Source organism: Tachyglossus aculeatus, chromosome 1 (assembly GCF_015852505.1).
Source record: "Tachyglossus aculeatus isolate mTacAcu1 chromosome 1, mTacAcu1.pri, whole genome shotgun sequence".
Lineage (NCBI taxonomy): Eukaryota > Metazoa > Chordata > Mammalia > Monotremata > Tachyglossidae > Tachyglossus > Tachyglossus aculeatus.
In genome coordinates, this window is record NC_052066.1 from 139,109,440 (window position 1) to 139,120,137 (window position 10,698).

Genomic DNA, 10,698 nt, shown 5'->3' on the forward strand with positions numbered 1-10,698 from the left:
CTCCGCACCCAATCAGTGCTCAATAAATACGATGGAGTGAATGAATGACATACCGTCCCCGGCGCTTAGTCCAGCGCTCTGCACACAGTGAGCACTCAATAAATACGACGGAATGAATCGCCCACTCCCCAGTGCATAGCGCAGCGTTCTGCGCCCACTTAGCACTCAATAAATACGATGGAATGAGTGAATGACTTACACCCTCCCCGGCGCTTAGTCCAGCACTCTGCACACAGTGAGCGCTCAATAAATACAATGGAATGAATGAATGACTTATGCTGTCCCTGGCGCTTAGTCCAGCGCTCTGCACACAGTGAGCGCTCAATAAATACGACGGAATGAATGAATGAATCGCCCACTCCCCAGCGCTTAGTGTAGTGCTCCGCGCCCAGTGAGCGCTCCATCAAGACAACAGAATGAATGAGTGACTGAACGAATGAATGACTGACTGGCTGAATGAATGAATGACTTATGCTGTCCCCGGCGCTTAGTCCAGCGCTCTGCACACAGTGAGCGCTCAATAAACACGACGGAATGAATGAATGAATCGCCCACTCCCCAGCGCTTAGTGTAGTGCTCCGCGCCCAGTGAGCGCTCCATCAAGACAACAGAATGAATGAGTGACTGAACGAATGAATGACTGACTGGCTGAATGAATGAATGACTTATGCTGTCCCCGGCGCTTAGTCCAGCGCTCTGCACACAGTGAGCGCTCAATAAACACGACGGAATGAATGAATGAATCGCCCACTCCCCAGCGCTTAGTGTAGTGCTCCGCGCCCAGTGAGCGCTCCATCAAGACAACAGAATGAATGAGTGACTGAACGAATGAATGACTGACTGGCTGAATGAATGAATGACTTATGCTGTCCCCGGCGCTTAGTCCAGCGCTCTGCACACAGTGAGCGCTCAATAAACACGACGGAATGAATGAATGAATCGCCCACTCCCCAGCGCTTAGTGTAGTGCTCCGCGCCCAGTGAGCGCTCCATCAAGACAACAGAATGAATGAGTGACTGAACGAATGAATGACTGACTGGCTGAATGAATGAATGACTTATGCTGTCCCCAGCGCTTAGCACAGCGCTCCACACCCAGTGAGCGCTCCAGCACCCGACGGAATGAATGAATGAACTGTCCTCTCCCCGGCGCTTAGTCCAGCGCTCTGCACCCAGTCAGCACTCATTAAGTACAATGGAATGAATGAATGAATGGCCCACTCCCCAGCGCTTAGCACAGCGCTCCGCGCCCAGTAAGTGCTCCATCAAGACGATGAAATGAATGAGTGAACGAATGAATGACTAAACGAATGAATGACTGACTGAATGAACGAATGAACGACTTATACTCTCCCCGGCGCGGCGCTTAGTGCAGCGCTCTGCACCCAGTCAGCGCTCAATAAATACGATGGAATAAATGGATGAATTGTCCTCTCCCTGGCGCTTAGTGCAGTGCTCCGCGCACAGTGAGTGCTCAATAAATACGACGGAATGAGTGAATTAATCACCCCCTGCGCAGCGCTTAGCGCAGCGCTCCGCGCCCAGTGAGCGCTCCATCAAGACGGTGGAATGAATGAGTGAATGAACGAATGAATGACTGGCTGACTGAATCAATGAATGACTTAGACCGTCCCCGGCGCTTAGTCCAGCGCTCCGTGCAAAGTGAGCGCTCAATAAATACGAGGGAATGAATGAATGACTTATGCTGCCCCCGGCTCTTAGTCCAACGCTCCGCACACAGTGAGCGCTCAATCAACCCGACGGAATGAATGAATGAACTGTCCTCTCCCCGGCGCTTAGTCCAGCGCTCCGCACCCCATCAGTGCTCAATAAATACGACGGAATGAATGAATGACTTAGACTCTCCCCGGCGCTTAGTCCAGCGCTCCGCACCCAGTGAGCGCTCAATAAATACGACGGAATGAATGAATGAATGGCCCACTCCCCAGCGCTTAGTCCAGCGCTCCGCACCCCGTCAGTGCTCAATAAATACGACGGAATGAATGAATGACTTAGACTCTCCCCGGCGCTTAGTCCAGCGCTCCGCACCCAGTGAGCGCTCAATAAATAGGACGGAATGAATGAATGAACCGCCCACTCCCCAGCGCTCTGGGCCCAGAGAGCGCTCAATACGACGGAACGAATGAATGACTTATATATGCCCTCCCTGGCGCTTAGCCCAGCGCTCCGCGCACAAGGAGCGCTCAATAAATAGGGCGGAATGAATGAAGCGCCCACTCCCCAGCGCTCCGCTCCCAGAGAGCGCTCAATACGATGGAATGAATGAATGACTTGTACCCTCCCCGGCGCTCAGTCCAGCACTCCACGCACAGGGAGCGCTCAATAAATAGGACGGAATGAATGAATGAATGGCCCACTCCCCAGCGCTCCACGCCCAGTGAGCGCTCAACAAATACGATGCAATGAATGAATGATTTATATATACCCTCCCCGGCGCTTAGTGCAGCGCTCCGCGCACAGGGAGCGATCAATAAATAGGACGGAATGAATGGATGAATGAAGTGCCCCCTCCCCAGCGCTCCGCGCCCAGAGAGCACTCAATAAATACGACGGAATGAATGAATGATTTATATATACCCTCCCCGGCGCTTAGGGCAGCGCTCTTGCGCCCTGGGAGCGCTCAATAAATAGGACGGAATGAATGAATGAACTGCCCACTCCCCAGCGCTCCGCACCCAGTGAGCGCTCAACAAATACGATGGAATGAATGAATGACTTATACCGTCCCCGGCGCTTAGTCCAGTGCTCCGCACCCAGTGAGCGCTCAATAAATACGATGGAATGAATGAATGAACGACTTATACCCTCCCCGGCGCTTAGTGCAGCGCTCTGCGCACAGGGAGCGCTCAATAAATACGATGGAATGAATGAATGAATCGCCCACTCCCCAGCGCTTTGCCCAGCGCTCTGCACCGTCAGCGCTCAATAAATAGGACGGAATGAATGAATGAATCGCCCACTCCCCAGAGCTCCGTCAAGACGATGGAATGAATGACTGAATGAATGAATGAATGAATGACTTATACTCTCCTTGGCGCTTAGCCCAGCGCTCTGCACCCCGTCAGCGCTCAATAAATACGCTGGAATGAGTGAATGACTTAGACTCTCCCCGGCGCTTAGCGCAGCGCTCCGCGCCCAGTGAGCGCTCAATAAATACGACGGAATGAATGAATGAATGAACTGCCCATTCCCCAGCGCTCAGTCCAGCGCTCCGCGCCCAGTGAGCGCTCAATAAACACGACGGAATGAATGAATGACTTAGACTCTCCCCGGCACTTAGTCCGGCGCTCTGCGCCCAGTGAGCGCTCAATAAATACGACGGAATGAATGAACGACTCAGACTCTCCCTGACGCTTAGTCCAGCACTCTGCACCGTCAGCGCTCAATAAATAGGACGGAATGAATGAATGAACCGCCCCCTCCCCAGCGCTCCGCGCCTAGAGAGCGCTCAATAAATACGATGGAACGAATGAATGATTAATATATACCCTCCCCGGCGCTTAGCGCAGCGCTCTGCGCCCAGGGAGCGCTCAATAAATAGGACGGAATGAATGAATGAATGAAGCGCCCAATCCCCAGTGCTCCGCGCCCAGGGAGCGCTCAATAAATACGATGGAATGAATGAATGACTTATATATGCCCTCCCCGGCGCTTAGTCCAGTGCTCCGTGCCCAGGAAGCGCTCAATAAATAGGGCGGAATGAATGAATGAAGCGCCCACTCCCCAGCGCTCCGCGCCCAGTGAGCGCTCAATAAATACGACGGAATGAATGAATGACTTATACCCTCCCCGGCGCTTAGTCCAGGGCTCCGCGCCCAGGGAGCGCTCAATAAATAGGACGGAATGAATGAATGAATCGCCCCCTCCCCAGCGCTCCGCGCCCAGTGAGCGCTCAATAAACACGATGGAATGAGTGAATGACTTAGACTCTCCCCGGCGCTTAGACCAGCGCTGTGCACCCAGTGAGCGCTCAATAAATAGGACGGAATGAATGAATGAACTGGCCACTCCCCAGCGCCTAGTCGGGCGCTCTGCACCCAGTCAGCGCTCAATAAGTACGACGGAGTGAATGAACGAATGAATGACTAAACGAATAACTGACTGAATGAACGAATGAATGACTTAGACTCTCCCCGGCGCTTAGTCCAGCACTCCGCACCCAGTGAGCGCTCAATAAATACGACGGAATGAATGAATGAATGAATGAATGGCCCACTCCCCGGCGCTCAGTCCAGCGCTCCGTGCACAGTGAGCGCTCAATGAACACGATGGAATGAGTGAATGACTTATACCCTCCCTGGCGCTTAGCGCAGCGCTCCGCACACAGGGAGCGCTCAATAAATAGGGCGGAATGAATGAATGAATGGCCCACTCCCCAGCGCTCCGTGCCCAGTGAGCGCTCAATAAATATGACGGAATGAATGAATGACTTATATATACCCTCCCCGGCGCTTAGCGCAGCGCTCCGCGCACAGGGAGCGCTCAATAAATAGGGCGGAATGAATGAATGAATGGCCCACTCCCCAGCGCTCCGCGCCCAGGGAGCGCTCAATAAATACGATGGAATGAATGAATGATTTACATATACCCTCCCCGGCGCTTAGTCCAGCACTCCGCACCCAGGGAGCGCTCAATAGATAGGACGGAATGAATGAATGAACGGCCCACTCACTCCCCAGCGCTCCGCGCCCAGAGAGCGCTCAATAAATACGATGGAATGAATGAATGATTTATATATACCCTCCCCGGCGCTTAGTCCAGCGCTCTGCGCCCAGGGAGTGCTCAATACATAGGGCGGAATGAATGAATGAACTGCCCACTCCCCAGCGCTCCGCACCCAGTGAGCGCTCAATAAATACGATGGAACGAATGAATGATTTATATATACCCTCCCCGGCGCTTAGCGCAGCGCTCCGCGCACAGGGAGTGCTCAATAAATAGGACGGAATGAATGAATGAATGGCCCACTCCCCAGCGCTCCGCGCCCAGTGAGCGCTCAATAAAGACGACGGAATGAGTGAATGACTTATACCCTCCCCGGCGCTTAGTGCAGCGCTCCGCGCACAGGGAGCGCTCAATAAATACGACGGAATGAATGAATGAATGAATGGCCCACTCCCCGGCGCTTTGCCCAGCGCTCTGCACCGTCAGCGCTCAATAAATAGGACGGAATGAATGAATGAATCGCCCACTCCCCAGAGCTCCGTCAAGACGATGGAATGAATGACTGAATGAATGAATGAATGAATGACTTATACTCTCCTTGGCGCTTAGCCCAGCGCTCTGCACCCCGTCAGCGCTCAATAAATACGCTGGAATGAGTGAATGACTTAGACTCTCCCCGGCGCTTAGCACAGCGCTCCGCGCCCAGTGAGCGCTCAATAAATACGACGGAATGAATGAATGAATGAACTGCCCATTCCCCAGCGCTCAGTCCAGCGCTCCGCACCCAGTGAGCGCTCAATAAACACGACGGAATGAATGAATGACTTAGACTCTCCCCGGCGCTTAGACCAGCGCTGTGCACCCAGTGAGCGCTCAATAAATACGACGGAATGAATGAATGACTCAGACTCTCCCCGACGCGTAGTCCGGCACTCTGCACCGTCAGCGCTCAATAAATAGGACGGCATGAATGAATGAATGGCCCACTCCCCAGCGCTCCGCTCCCAGGGAGCGCTCAATAAATACGATGGAACGAATGAATGATTAATATATACCCTCCCCGGCGCTTAGCGCAGCGCTCCGCGCACAGGGAGCGCTCAATAAATACGACGGAATGAATGAATGAAGCGCCCCCTCCCCAGCGCTCCGCGCCCAGAGAGCGCTCAATAAATACGATGGAATGAATGAATGATTTATATATACACCCTCCCCGGCGCTTAGCGCAGCGCTCCGCGCACAGGGAGCGCTCAATAAATAGGACGGAATGAATGAATGAACGGCCCCCCCCCCCAGCGCTCCGCGCCCAGGGAGCGCTCAATAAATACGATGGAATGAATGAATGACTTATATATGCCCTCCCCGGGGCTTAGTGCAGCGCTCTGCGCACAGGGAGCGCTCAATAAATAGGGCGGAATGAATGAATGAATCGCCCCCTCCCCAGCGCTCCGCGCCCAGTGAGCGCTCAATAAATACGATGGAATGAATGAATGATTTATATATATGCCCTCCCCGGCGCTTAGCGCAGCGCTCCGCGCACAGGGAGTGCTCAATAAATAGGGCGGAATGAATGAATGGCCCACTCCCCAGCGCTCCGCGCCCAGTGAGTGCTCAATAAATACGATGGAATGAGGGAATGACTTAGACTCTCCTTGGCGCTTAGTCCAGTGCTCCGCACCCAGTGAGCGCTCAATGAACACGATGGAATGAGTGAATGACTTAGACTCTCCCCGGCGCTTAGCCCGGCGCTCCGCACCCAGTGAGCGCTCAATAAATAGGACGGAATGAATGAATGAACTGCCCACTCCCCAGCACTTAGTCCGGCGCTCCGCACCCAGTGAGCGCTCAATAAACACGACGGAATGAGTGAATGACTCAGACTCTCCCCGGCGCTTAGTCCAGCGCTCCGCGCACAGAGAGCGCTCAATAAATACGATGGAATGAATGAATGACGTATACCCTCCCCGGCGCTTAGTGCAGCGCTCTGCGCACAGGGAGCGCTCAATAAATAGGACGGAATGAATGAATGAATGGCCCACTCCCCAGCGCTCCGCACCCAGTGAGCGCTCAATAAATACGACGGAATGAGTGAATGATTTATATATACCCTCCCCGGCGCTTAGCGCAGTGCTCCGCGCACAGGGAGCGCTCAATAGAGCGGAATGAATGAATGAATGAATGGCCCACTCCCCAGCGCTCCGCGCCCAGCGAGTGCTCAATAAATACGATGGAATGAATGAATGACGTATACCCTCCCCGGCGCTTAGTGCAGCGCTCTGCGCACAGGGAGCGCTCAATAAATAGGACGGCATGAATGAATGAATGGCCCACTCCCCAGCGCTCCGCGCCCAGGGAGCGCTCAATAAATACGATGGAACGAATGAATGATTTATATATACACCCTCCCCGGCGCTTAGCGCAGCGCTCCGCGCCCAGGGAGCGCTCAATAAATAGGGCGGAATGAATGAATGAATGGCCCACTCCCCAGCGCTCCGCGCCCAGAGAGCGCTCAATAAATACGATGGAACGAATGAATGATTTATATATACCCTCCCCGGCGCTTAGTCCAGCGCTCCACGCAGAGGGAGCGCTCAATAAATAGGGCGGAATGAATGAATGGCCCACTCCCCAGCGCTCCGCTCCCACAGAGCGCTCAATAAATAGGACGGAATGAATGAATGACTTATACCCTCCCCGGCGCTTAGCGCAGTGCTCCGCGCACAAGGAGCGCTCAATAAATAGGACGGAATGAATGAATGAATGAATGAAGCGCCCACTCCCCAGTGCTCCGCGCCCAGTGAGCGCTCAATAAATACGATGGAATGAGGGAATGACTTAGACTCTCCCCGGTGCTTAGTCCAGCGCTCCGCACCCAGGGAGCGCTCAATAAATAGGACGGAATGAATGAATGAAATGCCCACTCCCCAGCGCTTAGTCCAGCGCCCTGCACCCAGTGAGCGCTCAATAAATACGACGGAATGAATGAATAGCCCACTCCCCGGCGCTTAGTCCAGCGCTCTGCACCCAGTGAGCGCTCAATAAATACGACGGAATGAATGAATGAATAGCCCACTCCCCGGCGCTTAGTCCAGCGCTCCGCACCCAGGGAGCGCTCAATAAATACGACGGAATGAATGAATGAATGAATTACCCACTCCCCAGCGCTTAGTCCAGCGCTCTGCACCTAGTCAGTGCTCAATAAATACGACAGAATGAATGAATGAATGGCCCACTCCCCGGCGCTTAGCCCAGCGCTCCGCGCCCAGTGAGCGCTCAATAAACACGATGGAATGAGGGAATGACTTAGACTCTCCCCGGCGCTTAGTCCAGCGCTCCGCGCCCAGGGAGCGCTCAATAAATAGGACGGAATGAATGAATGAATGAATGAGCTGCCCACTCCCCAGCGCTCTGCACCCAGTGAGCGCTCAATAAACACGATGGAATGAGGGAATGAATGACGTATGCCCTCCCCGGCGCTCAGTCCGGCGCTCCGCGCCCAGGGAGCGCTCAATAAGTAGGACGGAATGAATGAATGAAGCGCCCACTCCCCAGCGCTCCGCGCCCAGTGAGCGCTCAATAAATACGATGGAATGAATGAATGACTTATATATACCCTCCCCGGCGCTTAGCGCAGCGCTCCGCGCACAGGGAGCGCTCAATAAATAGGGCGGAATGAATGAATGAATCGCCCACTCCCCAGCGCTCCGCGCCCAGGGAGCGCTCAATAAATACGATGGAACGAATGAATGATTTATATATACACCCTCCCCGGCGCTTAGCGCAGCGCTCCGCGCACAGGGAGCGCTCAATAAATAGGACGGAATGAATGAATGAACGGCCCACTCCCCAGCGCTCCGCGCCCAGCGAGCGCTCAATAAATACGATGGAATGAATGAATGACTTATATACGCCCTCCCCGGGGCTTAGTGCAGCGCTCTGCGCACAGGGAGCGCTCAATAAATAGGACGGAATGAATGAATGAACGGCCCCCTCCCCAGCGCTCCGCGCCCAGGGAGCGCTCAATAAATACGATGGAACGAATGAATGATTTATATATACACCCTCCCCGGCGCTTAGCGCAGCGCTCCGCGCACAGGGAGCGCTCAATAAATAGGACGGAATGAATGAATGAACGGCCCCCTCCCCAGCGCTCCGCGCCCAGGGAGCGCTCAATAAATACGATGGAATGAATGAATGACTTATATATGCCCTCCCCGGCGCTTAGCGCAGCGCTCCGCGCACAGGAAGCGCTCAATACATAGGGCGGAATGAATGAATGAATCGCCCCCTCCCCAGCGCTCCGCTCCCAGTGAGCGCTCAACAAATACGATGGAATGAATGAATGACTTATATATGCCCTCCCCGGCGCTCTGCGCCCAGGGAGCGCTCAATAAATAGGACGGAATGAATGAATGAGTCGCCCACTCCCCAGCGCTCCGCGCCCAGAGAGCGCTCAATAAATACGATGGAATGAATGAATGATTTATATATACCCTCCCCGGCGCTTAGGGCAGCGCTCCGCGCACAGGGAGCGCTCAATAAATAGGGCGAAATGAATGAATGAATGAATGGCCCACTCCCCAGCGCTCCGCGCCCAGGGAGCGCTCAATAAATACGATGGAATGAATGAATGACGTATACCCTCCCCGGCGCTTAGTGCAGCGCTCTGCGCCCAGGGAGCGCTCAATAAATAGGACGGAATGAATGAATGAGTCGCCCCCTCCCCAGCGCTCCGCGCCCAGGGAGCGCTCAACAAATACGATGGAATGAATGAATGATTTATATATACCCTCCCCGGCGCTTAGCGCAGCGCTCCGCGCACAGGGAGCGCTCAATAAATAGGACGGAATGAATGAATGAGTCGCCCCCTCCCCAGCGCTCCGCGCCCAGAGAGCGCTCAATAAATACGATGGAACGAATGAATGATTTATATATACCCTCCCCGGCGCTTAGTCCAGCGCTCCGCGCAGAGAGAGCGCTCAATAAATAGGGCGGAATGAATGAATGAATGAATGGCCCACTCCCCAGCGCTCCGCTCCCACAGAGCGCTCAATAAATAGGACGGAATGAATGAATGACTTATACCCTCCCCGGCGCTTAGCGCAGCGCTCCGCGCCCAGGGAGCGCTCAATAAATAGGACGGAATGAATGAATGAATGAAGCGCCCCCTCCCCAGCGCTCCGCGCCCAGTGAGCGCTCCATCAACCCGACGGAATGACTGAATGACTGACTGCCGGAATGAATGAATGAATGATCGAATGTCGGGGCCAACCCCGGGAAAGCGGCCGTCGGGACCCTACCGAGACGGGCCGGGGGCGCTACGTCATCATCCCGCGCCGACCGGCCGCGGCCGGCCCCGGCACTCCGTCCTCCTCCTCCTCCTCCTCCTCGCCCTCCTCCTCCTCCTCCGCCGCTCCGCCGCCGCCGGGGCCGCTGCTGCTGCGGCTGCTGCTGCCTCCGCGCCGCCTCCGCCATCTTGGGCCGATTTAAAATTAACCCCCGCTGACGTCACACGACGCCGACCGGGCCGCCGCTTTATCGTCCAACCGCCCGGGGCCCCGCCGCCGGGTCCTAGCGCCCGCACGCTAGGCGACGCATTCCCCCCGGACCCCGCCCCCGGCCGATTCTCAGCTCCCTCATTGGCCCCCCGTCGGGACCACGCCCCCAGTCCACGCCCCCGTCCAATTCTCCGCTCCTTCATTCGCCCCCCGAGGCCACGCCCCCATACAATTCACCGCTCCCTCATTGGCTCCCACCGAGGCCACGCCCCCATTCAATTCCCCGCTCCCTCATTCGCCCCCCGCCGAGGCCACGCCCCCAGGCCACGCCCCCGTCCTATTCTCCGCTCCCTCATTCGCCCCCACATGCCTGCTGTGTGACCTTGGGCAAGTCACTTCACTTCGCTGAGCCTCATCTGTAAAGTGGGGATGAAGACTGTGAGCCCCCCGTGGGACAACCTGATCACCTTGTATCCCCCCAGCGTTTAGAACAGCGCTTGGGACATAGTAAGCACTTA

The 10,698-nt window shown here is 55.2% G+C and overlaps 1 protein-coding gene across 3 annotated transcripts in view; it reads right to left on the minus strand.

Annotated features, from left to right (window-relative positions):
• ATL2 (atlastin GTPase 2) overlaps positions 1 to 10,022 on the minus strand; it is a 117,931-nt gene extending 107,909 nt beyond the window's left edge. For all 3 annotated transcript variants that reach the window (XM_038751237.1, XM_038751143.1, XM_038751056.1), the window contains exon 1: positions 9,983 to 10,022. The gene's annotated coding sequence lies outside the window, so the exon portion shown is untranslated. The remainder of the gene's footprint in view (positions 1 to 9,982) is intronic.
• Between the last annotated feature and the right edge of the window lie 676 nt (positions 10,023 to 10,698).